Consider the following 15,108-nt stretch of genomic DNA (forward strand, 5'->3'; position numbering starts at 1 on the left):
ATTGAGGCTTTCCCTTATCAGTATATGAAGTTGGATGAAGTATCCGATGTTGTATGTCTGATTTGTATGCTAAAGCTTGGCTGGCCATTGGCCATGTCTAGTGTTTTGGACAGAAGCTTGCACAAAAAGCTTGGCTGGCTATTAAGCCATGTCTAATTCCTGGACCGAAGCTTTAGACTAACATTGCAAAGATTCTTGGAATTCTTATTAAAAATTTTTGAATTTCTTATTTTATTTTTCCTATATGTTTTCGAAAAAAAATAAAATAAAATACAAAAAAATCAATAAAATCATAAAAACCAAAAATATTTTGTATTTCTTGTTTGAGTCTTGTGTCATGTTTTAAGTTTGGTGTCAATTGCATGTTTCCCTTTTTCTTGCAATTTTCGAAAATTCATGCATGTGTTCTTCATGATCTTCAAGTTGTTCTTGGTATGTCTTCTTGTTTGATCTTGAGATTTTCTTGTTTTGTGCTTTTTGTTGCTTCTCATATGCATTTTTTAATCCATAGTGTCTAAACATTAAAAATTTCTAAGTTTGGTGTCTTGCATGTTTTTCTTTTCTTGAAAATTTTTTAAAAATAAGTCTTGATGTTCATCTTGATCTTCAAAGTGTTCTTGGTGTTCATCTTGACATTCATAGTGTTCTTGCATGTATCATATGTTTTGATTCATAATTTTCATGTTGTGAGTCATTTTCATGTTTTTCTCTCTCATCATTAAAAATTCAAAATTCAAAAAATATCTTTTCCTTATTTTGCTCATAATTTTCGAAAATTTAAGTTGACTTAGTCAAAAATTTTAAAAAACTTAGCTATTGCTTATAAGTCAAGTCAAATTTTCAATTTTTAAAATCCTATCTTTTCAAAATCTTTTTCAAAAATAAAATCTTTTTCATTTTTTTATTACTTTCGAAAATTTTTAAAATTTATTTTCAAAATCTTTTTCTTATCTTTATTTCAAAATTCCGAAAACTTTACTAACAATTAATGTGATTGATTCAAAAATTTGAAGTTTGTCACTTTCTTGTTAAGAAAGGTTCAATCTTTAAATTCTAGAATCGTATCTTTTAGTTTCTTGTTAGTCAAGTAATCAATTTTAATTTTTGAAATTAAATCTTTATCAAAATATCATTTTCAATCATATCTTTTAAAAATATATTTTTTTGAAATCATATCTTTTCAAAATCAATTTCAAAATATCTTTTCTAACTTCTTATCTTTTTTAAATTGATTTTTAAATCTTTTTCAACTAACTAATTGACTTTTTGTTTGTTTCTTATCTTTTTCAAAACCACCTAACTACTTTCCTCTCTCTAATTTTCGAAAATTACCTCCTTTTTTTCAAAATTCTTTTAATTAACTAATTGTTTCAAGTTTTAATTTTAATTTTATTTCTTCCTTTAATTTTCTAAAATCACTAACCTTTTTTTCAAAATTAATTTTTTCGAAAACTTCTCTCTCTCTTCTTCTTATATTTAATTATTTAATTACTAACACTCTTTTCTTCATCTCAAGAATTCGAACCTATCTTCCCCCTTGTGTTTGGATTCTTAACTCTTTTCCTTCTTCTATTCCTTTCTTCTTCTACTAACATAAAGGAATCTCTATACTGTGACATAGAGGATTCCTCTTCCTTTTTTGTTCTCTTCTTTTTCATATGAGCAGGAACAAGGAAAAGGGCATTCTTGTTGAAGCTGATCCTGAACCTGAAAGGACTCTGAAGAAGAAACTGAGAGAAGCTAAAATACAACAATCCAGAGACAACCTTACTGAAATTTTCGAACAAAAAAAGGATATGGCAGCCGAACCCAACAACAATAATGCAAGGAGGATGCTTGGTGACTATACTACACCCACTTCCAAGTTTGATGGAAGAAGCATCTCAATCCCTGCCATTGGAGCAAACAATTTTGAGCTGAAACCTCAACTAGTTGCTCTAATGCAACAGAACTGCAAGTTCCATGGACTTCCATCAGAAGATTTCTATCAGTTTTTAACTGAATTCTTGCATATCTGTGAGACTGTTAAGACTAATGGAATAGATCCTGAAGTCTACAGGCTCATGCTTTTCCCTTTTGCTGTAAGAGACAGAGCTAGAACATGGTTGGATTCACAACCTAAAGATAGCCTGGACTCTTGGGATAAGCTGGTCACGGCCTTCTTGGCTAAGTTCTTTCCTCCTCAAAAGTTGAGCAAGCTTAGAGTGGATGTTCAGACCTTCAAACAAAAAGATGGTGAATCCATCTATGAAGCTTGGAAAAGATACAAGCAGATGACCAAAAGGTGTCCTTCTGACATGCTTTAAGAGTGGACCATTCTGGACATATTCTATTATGGTCTATCTGAGTTCTCTAAGATGTCACTGGACCATTCTGCAGGTAGATCCATTCACATAAAGAAAATGCCTGCAGAAGCTCAAGAACTCATTAACATGGTTGCAAATAACCAGTTCATGTACACTTCTGAGAGGAATTCCGTGAATAATGGGACACCTCAGAGGAAGGGAGTTCTTGAAATTAATGCTATGAATGCCATATTGGCTTAGAACAAAATATTGACTCAGCAAGTCAACATGATTTCTCAAAGTCTGAATGGATGGCAAAATGCATCCAACAGTACTAAAGAGGCATCTTTTGAAGAATAAGCTTATGATCCTGAGAACTCTGCAATGGCAGAGGTAAATTACATGGGTGAACCTTATGGAAACACCTATAATTCATCATGGAGAAATCATCCAAATTTCTCATGGAAGGATCAACAAAAGCCTCAACAAGGCTTTAATAATGGTGGAAAAAACAGGCTCAGTAATAGCAAGCCTTTTCCATCATCTTCTCAGCAACAGACAGAGAATCCTGAGCAGAGCACTTCTAGCTTAGCAAACATAGTCTCTGATCTGTCCAAGGCCACTTTAAGTTTCATGAGTGAAACAAGGTCCTCCATCAGAAATCTAGAGGCACAAGTGGGCCAGCTGAGTAAGAAAATCACTGAAACACCTCCTAGTACTCTCCCAAGCAATACTGAAGAGAATCCAAAAAGAGAGTTCAAGATTGATGAGCGAATAATTTGTACGCTTTTTGGCATTATTTTTAGTATGTTTTTAGTATGTTTTAGTTAGTTTTGGGTATATTTCTATTAGTTTTTAGTTAAAATTTACTTTTTTGGACTTTACTATGAGTTTGTGTGTTTTTCTGTAATTTCAGGTATTTTCTGGCTGAAAAGGACTGCAGATGCTGTTGGATTCTGACCACCCTGCACTCGAAGTGGATTTTCTGGAGCTACAGAAGCCCAATTGGAAAGTAGACATCCTGGGCTTTCCAATAATATATAATAGTCCATACTTTGCCCAAGATTTGATGGCCCAAACTGGCGTTCCAAATCAGCTCAAATCTGCCCAGCGTTAAACGCCGGAACTGGCACAAGAATGGGAGTTAAACGCCCAAACTGGCACAAAAGCTGGCGTTGAACTCCAAGAGAAGTCTCTACACGAAAATGCTTCAATGCTCAGCCCAAGCACACACCAAGTGGGCTCGGAAGTGGATTTTCATCTCTGTAAACCCTAGGCTACTAGTTCTCTACAAATAGGACCTTTTGCTATTGTATTTTCATCTTTTGATCACTTTAGATCTTAGATCAGATCTTGGTTCTTCTGGTTCCCTCTCTGGGGCCGAAGCCAATGATCACTTTTGTTCTTATGTATTTTCAACGGTGGAGTTTCTACACACCATAGATTAAGGTGTGGAGCTCTGCTGTATCTCGAGTATTAATGCAATTACTATTGTTCTTTTATTCAATTCAGCTTATTCTTGTTCTAAGATATTCATTTGCACCTAAGAACATGATGAATGTGATGATTATGTGACACTCATCATCATTCTCACTTATGAACGAGTGCCTAACAACCACTTCTGTTCTACAAGCAAACAAGGCTTGAATGTTTATCTCTTGGATCCCTTAATCGAAATCTTCGTGGTATAAGCTAGAATTGATGGCGGCATTCAAGAGAATCCGGAAGGTCTAAACCTTGTCTGTGGTATTTTGAGTAGGATTCAAGGATTGAATGACTGTGACGAGCTTCAAACTCGCGATTATGGGGCGTTAGTGACAGACGCAAAAGAATCACTGGATTCTATTCCAACATGATCGAGAACCGACAGCTGAATAGCCGTGCCGTGACAGGGTGCGTTGAACATTTTCACTGAGAGGATGGGAGGTAGCCACTGACAACGGTGAAACCCTACATATAGCTTGCCATGGAAAGGAGTAAGAAGGATTGGATGAAGACAGTAGGAAAGCAGAGAGACGGAAGGGACAAAGCATCTCCATTCGCTTATCTGAAATTCTCACCAATGAATTACATAAGTATCTCTATCTTTATTGATGACAAGTCATCATATACCTATTTTTCTATGCTTTTTCATACAAGAAATTGATGATTAGTGCTTAAATATTGCATTCTTTTGTGCTTAATTAGAAGATTTCCTTGATCTTTTAATTTTATAAATCTTGTAGGAAATAAGAAGAAAAAGAAGCAAAGAAGCACAAAAAAGAGGAAAAAAAGAGCTTTGGAGCACACTTTGAAGTTGGAGCACACTTTGGAGGCTTAGGCCACGCTTTTAAAAGCGTGGCCCGTGACCAAATTAATGAAGAATAAGCAATCAGCACACACTGCTCTGCTCTTGCCAAGGGCAGGGCAGAATCATGATGAAACAAAGTGAGGTTGGGGCAAATTTTCGCTAAGTTAAAATCTGGCCGCTCACAGAATGACCATGCCTACTTCAAAGGGCTATAACTTGAGCTACAGACGTCCGATTGATGTGATTCCAGTTGCGTTGGAAAGCTGACATTCAGAGCTTTCCAACAATATATAGCACTCCATATTTAGCGTACAATTGAGGCATGAGTGAAAGGCATCTTTAAGGGCAAAAAATAAGCAAAAATAAACCAAAGTGCTTCCACCAAGGCTCGAAGCTGGAGCCTCACTCCAAAGCAAAGTAGCGCTCATTTTTCTGCTCTGCCCTCTTGGAGAGCAGGGCAATGTCGTGCTCTCTTCATGGAAAATCAAGGAAAAATTGCTCCTCAAGTGCTTTCACCAAGGTTCGAACACAAGACCTTCAAGGAAGTAAAGGCAAGGAGCTTGGGCGCGCACACAACTTGGCACGGCCAGCACCAAGCACGCACGCAATGAGGCCGCATGCACCATTTCCTGCTCTGCCCTCCACAAGGGCAGGGCAGCCTCCTGGGAGCAAACACTCATGGGCCAAAATTCAACCAAAATTCCATTTAAATTCAATTCCTCTCCAAATTGACTCAAGGCCAACCAAACCCATTTCTCCTCAAATCCAAAGCAAGCAAAGCCCACATCATCACTCAAAGGCACATGGATCAATTAAATTAGGATTTTCATTTTTGTAATTTGTTTTAATTTCATTTTTATTTTTTCATCTTGTAAAGCCTATATAAAGGCATCAAGGAGCTCAATTAGAGGAGGCTGGCTCCATTAGGGAGTAGTAGTAGTAGATAGCTCCCTCTCTTTCAATTTTCCTTGTTAAATCTGAATCTTGGATTGAGAAGTGAAGGAATTCTGTTTTCTTCTTGGTCTAAGATCTCTCTTAGTTGTTCTTCTGCATAATTTCAGAGAATTGATAGTTGAATTTGAGTTTTCATTTGCTACTTCATTTCTTCTTTCTTCTGCAAACTTGTTTTCTGTTGAATCAAGGAAGGGCTTGAGATCTAGACTTGTTCTCTAGTCTCATTGATTCCCTGAGATCTTCAACATTCTTTTAAATTGCTGCAAATTAAGCATCGCTTTCTATTTTTAATTCTTCAAGCATTTTTACTTTTCTGTTTGAAATCTGCTGCATCCCATTTCATATTCTAGCTCTCTACTTGAATGCTCTTTACATTTACTTGTTGAATTTTAATTTCCAGCACCCCAGCCCCATTACTTTTCATGCAATTTACTTTTCTTGCAATTTAAGTTTCAGCTATTTTACTTTATTGTTATTTAAGTTTCAATGCAATTTACTTTCTGCACTTTATAATTCCTGCAAATTTACTTTCTGTTGGCTACAATTTCACTCAATTCCACTTCAATGTTAGCTTGACTAAACTAATCACCCACTAAAGTTGCTTGATCCATCAATCCCTGTGGGATCGACCTCACTCTAAGTGAGTTATTACTACTTGATGCGACCCGGTATACTTGCCGGTTGAGTTTTGTGTTGGAAAATTCGTTTTCCATAAAAACACCATCATTTATCTTTATGTTTTATTCATACATCATCCATAACCATTTGAGTTTGCCTGACTAAGATTTACAAGGTGACCATAGCTTGCTTCATACCAACAATCTCCGTGGGATTGACCCTTACTCGCGTAAGGTTTATTACTTGGACGACCTAGTACACTTGCTGGTTAGTTGTGCGAAGTTGTGATAAAGAGTTGGGATTGCAATTGTGCGTACCATGTTGATGGCGCCATTGATGATCAAATTTCGTGCACCAAAGACCATTGACATAATCAACATGGCCGAACCTAGAGAGGAAGGGAAAGACGTGAATCCCAATATGAAAGACCTCATGGGACGTCTCCCAGACAAGAAAGAGTTCCCTATTGATGACCTAAAGGAATCTGAGGCTCATATAGAGACCATAGAGATTCCTTTAAACATCCTTCTGCCATTCATGAGCTTTGAAAACTATTCTTCCTCTGAAGAGGATGAAGATGTAACTGGAGAGCAAGTTGCTCAATATCTAGGAGCCATCATGAAGCTGAGTACCAAGTTGATTGGTAATGAGACTTGGGAAGGTGAACCTCCCTTGCTCATTAGTGAACTAGATACATGGGTTCAGCAAACTTTACCTCAAAAGAGACAAGATCCTGGTAAATTCTTAATACCCTGTACCATAGGCACCATGAACTTTGAGAAGGCTCTATGTGACCTAGGGTCAGGCATAAATCTTATGCCTCTCTCTGTAATGGAGAAGCTGGGGATCATTGAGGTACAGCCTGCCACATTCTCATTAGAGATGGCAGACAGATCACAAAGACAAGCTTATGGATTAGTAGAGGACGTGTTAGTGAAGGTTAAAGGCCTTTACATCACTGTTGATTTCATAATCTTAGAGACTAGGAAGAATGAGGATGAATGCATCATCCTTGGAAGACCCTTCCTAGCCACAGCAGGAGCTGTGATTGATGTTAACAGAGGAGAATTAGTCCTTCAATTGAATAGGGACTACCTTGTGTTTAAAGCACAAGGACATTCCTCTGTAACCATGGGGAGGAAGCATGAAAAGCTTCTCTCAATACAGAGTCAAACAAAGCCCCCACAATCAAACTCTAAGTTTGGTGTTGGGAGGCCACAACAAAACTCTAAGTTTGGTGTTGAATCCCCACATTCAAACTCTAAGTTTGGTGTTCGGAGTCTACAACATTGACCTGATCACCTGTGAAGCTCCATGGGAGCACACTGTCAAGCTAGTGACATTAAAGAAGCGCTTATTGGGAGGCAACCCAATTTTTATTCATCTAATTTTATTTTTATTTTATTATTCTTTTATGTTTTATTAGGTTCATGATCATGTGGAGTCACAAAACAAATACTAAAATTAAAAACAGAATCAAAAACAGCAGAAGAGAAAACACACCTTGGAGGAAGAGCCTTGATGCTAGGGCATTTTGGCCAGTTTCACTGACCTTTTTTTTACTGTTTTTAGGTAATTTCATGCATTTTCTTAAGAAATATAAGTTAGTTTTGGGCAGATATTCACTCAGACCTTGATTCAAGCATACATTGTGCATTTTACCTTATTTCATGGGGATTTTGCATGATTTTAATGACAAAATTGTATATTGCATTACCCATGACTTGGACTAGAACTTTGATGCACTCTATTACTTGATTTCAAGACCAAAGGAAGCAAGGAATGGGAGGTAACTTGCAAAGTTAAGGAGAAAAGTAATTGCCAAAAACACTCTCAAAAGCCATCAATGCCCACGTTAAAGAGTCACGTTAACTAAGTTAACGTAAACTCTAACGTGGAGAAGAGAAGTTGAGCCAACGTTATGACACTTAACATTGTCACTAACGTTGGCAATTGCTCACATATGGCCACGTTAGAAGCCACGTTAACCTAGTTAACGTGGCCTCTAACGTTAAAGGGGGAAGAGAAGCCAACGTTAATGACAATCAACATTGTCACTAACGTTGGCCTAAGGTGCAAAGAGCCACGTTAACTCCCACGTTAACCTGGTTAACGTGGGAGCCAACGTAAGAGATGGAGAGTTGTCGACAACGTTAGTGACACTCAACATTGTCACTAACGTTGGAGCAACCACACAACCCCCAAGAGCCACGTTAACCTCCACGTTAACTTGGTTAACGTGGAAGCTAACGATGAGGAATGAAGAATGAGCCAACGTTAGTGACACTCAACATTGTCACTAACGTTGGGATGGCTAAGAATGGCCACGTTAGAAGCCACATTAACCTAGTTAACGTGGACTCTAACGTGAGACCTAGGGGCACACTTGAACGTTAGTGACAATGTTGAGCGTCACTAACGTTCTCGAAGGTTGGCAAAAGCCACGTTAGAAGCCACGTTAACCTAGTTAACGTGAGCTTTAGCGTGAAGCAAGAAGGGGCACACTTGAACGTTAGTGACAATGTTGAGTGTCACTAACGTTCTCGAAGGCTAACAAGGCAACGTTAAAAGCCACGTTAACCCAGTTAATGTGGGCTTTAACGTGAGGCAAAGGGGTGCATGGCAACGTTAGTGACAATGTTAAGTGTCACTAACGTTCTCGAACTTGTATTTTCACTAAATGTTAAACACCCCTAACGTCTTGAGCTAAAGTCTCTGCCCACTTCACACTTTCTCTCTACAAGTAAGCCAAGCCCAATTAAAGAAAGGAACTGCTTCAAGCTCAAAGATCCAGAGGCCCAAGACTTGAAGAGCTAACTAGAAGCTGAGAAGAGTAGTATATATAGGAGTAGTTTTGGAATAGAATGGAGCTTTTGGGAGGAGCTAGGAGAGAGAACTGCTCTTTGTATATTTACTTTCTGGGCACTTCTAGCTTTATGATGTATTCTCCATCTTTGATTTTGATTTCTAGAGCTATGAACAACTAAACCCTTTTCATTGGGTTAGGGAGCTCTGTTGTAATTTGATGGATCAATACTAATTTTCTTCTTCTTCTTCTATCTTTCCTTTTGATTTTACTTGAAAGCTTTCGATCTTCATCCAATTGGATAGTTATCTTGGAAAAGAAGCTATTCAAACATGGATCTCTTCGGATCCTTGAAAGAGGAATGAAGAGATTAGCTAGAAATGCTTTCTCATGCTGGACCAAATTGAGTGTGGATGGGTATGTGACTATAACCCTCTAAGCATTTGATTTGGGAAGTGCATGTGGTATAATCAGTGACCACACTTCATCTCTTCTCATGAGCAATTGACCAAGAAATTGGCTATTGATCAAGATTTGAGAGATTGAATTGCAAGAAATTGTGATTCAATCACTTAAGATTGCCAAGGAGATTAATGAGTGCATTGATTGAGGAAGAGATAAAAATGAAATTGATCCGGAGAATGCAACATCTCCTAAGCCCAATGAACTCCCCATTTCTGATCTTACCCATTCTCTTTATTTTCTGCAATTTACTTTTATGAGCAATTCCCCCATTCCCATTTACAATTCTGCTATTTACTTTCAGTCATTTACTTTCCTGCCATTTTAATTTCTGCAATTATCAACTCCATTCATGGATTCGCTCAACTAGATCATTCCTCTAATTAAAGTTGCTTGATCAATCAATCCCTGTGGGATTCGACCTCACTCTATTGTGAGTTTTTACTTGACGACAAATTCGGTACACTTGTCGAATGGGAATTTGTTGAGAGACAAGTTTTACCCCGATCAAGTTTATGGCGCCGTTGCCGGGGATTGAATGTGCATCGACAATGATTACATTAGAGGATCACTAGATTGAGCATTTGTATTTTGTTTGATTTAATTTTCTGTTTGGTTAATTTGCTTTCCGTCTTAGTTTAATTCTTCCCCTCCTCTGTTTCTTAGTTTTTCTTTGCTATTTACAATTCAGTTTACTAACCCACTATGTTTGATATATTGCATCACTGAAACTAACAAGTAATTCTAACAAGATACTTTCTGCATTACTTTTCTTTGCTTGCACTCTGTTGGTTGTATGACAGGGAGAAGAAGCGGAGCTTCAACTTCCTTTGATTCTGAACCTGAGAGAACCTTCTTAAGATTAAGAAGGGAGGCAAAAGAAAAATGTGTAGTTGGTGCTGAAGAAGAGGAGGAACACTGTGAAGAATACTTTGAAACAACCATGGAAGACCATCGTGAGGAAGAGGTGCACAACCATGGTGGAGGAGGTAAAGCAAATCCTGGTGGGGAAGATAGAAGAGTCTTGGGCTCTTACATTAACCCAAACCCAGGGAACTGCGGAAGTAGCATCCAAAAACCAACCATCCATGCCAACAACTTTGAACTAAAGCCACAACTCATCACCTTTGTTCAGAACAATTGCTCGTTCGGAGGAGGTGTCCAAGAAGACCCCAACCAACACTTAAACACCTTCCTGAGAATATGTGACACAGTGAAGTCCAATGGCATTCAACCAGACGCCTATAGACTGTTGTTGTTCCCATTCTCTCTCAAAGACAAGGCAACCAAGTGGTTAGAGTCTTTTCCAAAGGAGAGCTTGACAACTTGGGATGATGTTATGAACAAATTCTTAGCAAGATTTTACCCCCTCAACGAGTCAATCGGCTGAGAGCTGAGGTCCAAACTTTCAGGCAACAAGATGGTGAGACTCTATATGAAGCATGGGAGAGGTTTAAAGACCTAACAAGGAGATGTCCATCTGATATGTTCAATGAATGGGTGCAGCTGCACATCTTCTATGAAGGACTGTCATATGAATCTAAGAAGGCCGTAGACCATTCATCTAGAGGTTCTTTGAACAAGAAGAAGACCATTGAGGAAGCCTGATGAGCGGATAATTTGTATACTTTTTGGCATTGTTTTTAGTATGTTTTTAGTATGATCTAGTTAGTTTTTAGTATATTTTTATTAGTTTTTAGTTAAAATTCACTTTTCTGGACTTTACTATGAGTTTGTGTGTTTTTCTGTGATTTCAGGTATTTTCTGGCTGAAATTGAGGGACCTGAGCAAAAATCTGATTCAGAGACCAAAAAGGACTGCAGATGCTGTTGGATTCTGACCTCCCTGCACTCGAAGTGGATTTTCTGGAGCTACAGAAGCCCAATTGGCGCGTTCTCAACGGCATTGGAAAGTAGACATCCTGGGCTTTCTAGCAATATATGATAGTCCATACTTTGCCCAAGATTTGATGGTCCAAACCGGCGTTCAAAGTCACCCTCAGGAATCCCAGCGTTAAACGCTGGAACTGGCACCCAAATGGGAGTTAAACGCCCAAACTGGCACTAAAGCTGGCGTTTAACTCCAAGAAGAGTCTCTGCATGAAAAATGCTTCATTGCTCAACCCAAGCACACACCAAGTGGGCCCGGAAGTGGATTTTTATGTCATTTACTCATTTCTATACACCTTAGGCTACTAGTTTCTTATAAGTAGGACCTTTTACTATTGTATTTTCATCTGGAAATCTTTTGATCACTTTAGATCTCTAGATCATCTTTGGACATTTTAGTTCTTAGATCATTGGGAGGCTGGCCATTCGGCCATGCCTAGACCTTATGCTTATGTATTTTCAACGGTGGAGTTTCTACACACCATAGATTAAGGAGTGGAGCTCTGCTGTACCTCGAGTATTAATGCAATTACTATTGTTCTTCCATTCAATTCCGCTTGTTCTTGTTCCAAGATATCACTTGTTCTTCAACTTGATGAATGTGATGATCCGTGACACTCATCATCATTCTCACCCATGAACAAGGTGACTGACAACCATTCTTGTTCTACAAGCGATCAAGGCTCTAGTGAATATCTCTTGGATTCCTGATTGCACGATGCATGGTTGATCGCCTGACAACCGAGTGCTCGTCTGACAAACGAGCCAACCATTCCGTGAGATCAGAGTCTTCGTGGTATAGGCGAGAACTGATGGCGGCATTCAAGAGAATCCGGAAGGTCTAACCTTGTCTGTGGTATTCTGAGTAGGATTCAATGATTGAATGACTGTGACGTGCTTCAAACTCCTGAGGGCGGGGCGTTAGTGACAGACGCAAAAGAATCACTGGATTCTATTCCGGCCTGATTGAGAACCGGCAGATGAATTCCGCTATGCTGTGACAGAGCATATGCAATCGCTTTCACTGAGAGGATGGGAGGTAGCCACTGACAACGGTGAAACCCTTGCTTAAGCTTGCCATGGAAAGGGGTAAGAAGGATTGGATGAAGACAGTAGGAAAGCAGAGAGACGGAAGGGAAGGCATCTTCATGCGCTTATCTGAAGTTCCTACCAATGAATTACATAAGTATCTCTATCTTTACCTTTGTGTTATTTTCGTTCATCACCATTACCATTTGAGTTTGCCTGACTAAGATTTACAAGATGACCATAGCTTGCTTCAATACTAACAATCTCTGTGGGATCGACCCTTACTCGCGTAAGGTTTATTACTTGGACGACCCAGTGCACTTGCTGGTTAGTTGTGCGAAGTTGTGTAATGCCATGGTATTGAGCCACCACGTTTTTGGAGCCATTACCGGGGATTATGAGAGTTGTGAAAAGTATTGTTCACAATTTCGCGCACCAAGTTTTTGGCGCCGTTGCCGGGGATTGTTCAAGTTTTGAGCAAGCTTTTGGTAACATCAGTGCCAAGATCCGGCAACAACACCAAGTTTTTGGTGCCGTTGCCGGGGATTGTTCAAGTTTTGAGCAAGCTTTTGGTAACATCAGTGCCAAGATCCGGCAACAACACCAAGTTTTTGGCGTTATTGCCAGGGATTGTTTAGGCTGGACAACTGACGGTTCATCTTGTTGCTTAGATTAGGTATTTATTTTTTTCGAAATTCTTGAAGATGAATTCTAGAGTTTCATGATGATTTGTTGAAATCTGGCTGGCTGAGAAGCCATGTCTAATCTCATTGGACCGAGGTTTCAACTTATCACCACAAGAGCTTGTTGATTTTTATCAATTTTGCTTTTGGAGCAGTGATCTGCTAAGGCTTGGCTGGCCTCTGGCCATGTCTAGTGTTTTGGACCGAAGCTTTCTCTGAAAGCTTGGCTGGCTGTGAAGCCATGTCTAGTTCCTAGACCGGAGTCTTAGACTAGCATTGCACTGATTCCTGGAATTCTCATTAAGAATTTTGATACCTTTTCCCACTTAATTTTCGAAAAACACAAAAAAAATTTACAAAATCATAAAATCCAAAAATATTTCTTGTTTGAGTCTAGTGTCTCATCATAAGTTTGGTGTCAATTGCATGCATGTGTCTAAATGATCTTCAAGATGTTCTTGATGATTTACTTGCTCAGATCTTTGAATTCTATTGACTTGATTGTTTTTTGTGTCTCATATGCATTTTCATTTTGTTAGTGTCAGTGGTATACAAACTGCTAAGTTTGGTGTCTTGCATGCATTGTTATTTGATTCTTGTTGCATTTTGGTTTGTCCTTATTATTAAAAATCCAAAAATATTTTTAATTTGTGTCTTTTCAAGTCAATAATACAGAGAATTGAAGATTCAGAACATACAGCAGAGGAATTGCACAGAAAAAGCTGGGCGTTCAAAACGCCCAGTGAAGAAGGACAGACTGGCGTTTAAACGCCAGCCAGGGTACCTGGTTGGGCGTTTAACGCCCAAAAGGGTAGCATTTTGGGCGTTAAACGCCAGAATGTGCACCATTCTGGGCGTTTAACGCCAGGATGGCTAAAGGGGGAAGATTTTGTTTTCAAATCAATTTTTTTTAAGTTTTCAAAATCTTTTCAAAATCAAATCTTTTTCAAATCAATTTTCCAATCAAATCTTTTTCAAAACTAATTTCTTTCCATTTTTAAAGATACTTACTATCAATCAATGATTTGATTCAATATTTCAAGTATGTTGCCTTTTCTGTTGAGAAAGGTTTAATGATTGAATCATATCTTTTCTTGTTAGTCAAGTTTTTAATTTTCAAATCAAATCTTTTTAAAATATTTTTCAAATCATATCTTCTCAATCACATTTTTTTTAAAATCAATCATATCTTCTTAACCACATCTTCTTCAAAATAGTTTTCAATCAAATCTTTTTGATTTCTAATCTCAAAATCTTTTTCAAAAATCACTTGATTTCTTTTCCATTTTCATTTTCGAAAATTAAGTAATGTTTTTCAAAAATGTTTTCAAAATTTTTCACTTAATTTTCGAAAATTAGTTCCCTCCTTCTCACACCCTTCTATTTATGGACTAACACTATCCCTTAATGCAAAATTCGAACTCCATTCTCTCTGATAAGTTCGAATTTTCTACTTCTGTCTTCTACTCTTCTTTTCCTCTGACACCTAAAGGAATCTCTATACTGTGACATAGAGGATTCCACATTTTCTTGTTCCCTTCTCTTTCTTATGAGCAGGAGCAAAGACAAAGGCATTCTTGTTGAGGCTGATCCTGAACCTGAAAGGACCTTGAAGAGAAAGCTAAGAGAAGCCAAAGCACAACTCTCTTTAGAGCACCTGAACGAACTCTTCAAGGAAGAAGAACTCATGGCAGCCGAAAACAACAACAATGCCAACAATGCAAGGAAGGTGCTTGGTGACTTTACTGCACCTACTCCCGATTTCTATGGGAGAAGCATCTCTATCCCTGCCATTGGAGCAAACAACTTTGAGCTTAAGCCTCAATTAGTTTCTCTAATGCAACAGAATTGCAAGTTCCATGGACTTCCACTGGAAGATCCTCATCAGTTTTTAGCTGAGTTCTTGCAAATCTGTGACACTGTTAAGACTAATGGGGTTGACCCTGAGGTCTACAGACTGATGCTATTCCCTTTTGCTGTAAGAGACAGAGCTAGAACATGGTTGGATTCTCAACCTAAAGAAAGCCTGGACTCTTGGGAAAAGCTAGTCAATGCCTTCTTGGCAAAGTTCTTTCCACCTCAAAAATTGAGT

At 38.4% G+C, this 15,108-nt stretch overlaps 1 non-coding gene across 1 annotated transcript; it reads right to left on the reverse strand.

Annotated features, from left to right (window-relative positions):
• Positions 1-2,195: 2,195 nt before the first annotated feature.
• LOC112804634 (small nucleolar RNA R71) lies at positions 2,196-2,303 on the reverse strand. The gene has a single exon (XR_003203247.1). It is a non-coding gene; the product is annotated as a small nucleolar RNA R71 (small nucleolar RNA).
• Between the last annotated feature and the right edge of the window lie 12,805 nt (positions 2,304-15,108).

The sequence above is a fragment of the Arachis hypogaea genome, chromosome 5, assembly GCF_003086295.3.
Source record: "Arachis hypogaea cultivar Tifrunner chromosome 5, arahy.Tifrunner.gnm2.J5K5, whole genome shotgun sequence".
Lineage (NCBI taxonomy): Eukaryota > Viridiplantae > Streptophyta > Magnoliopsida > Fabales > Fabaceae > Arachis > Arachis hypogaea.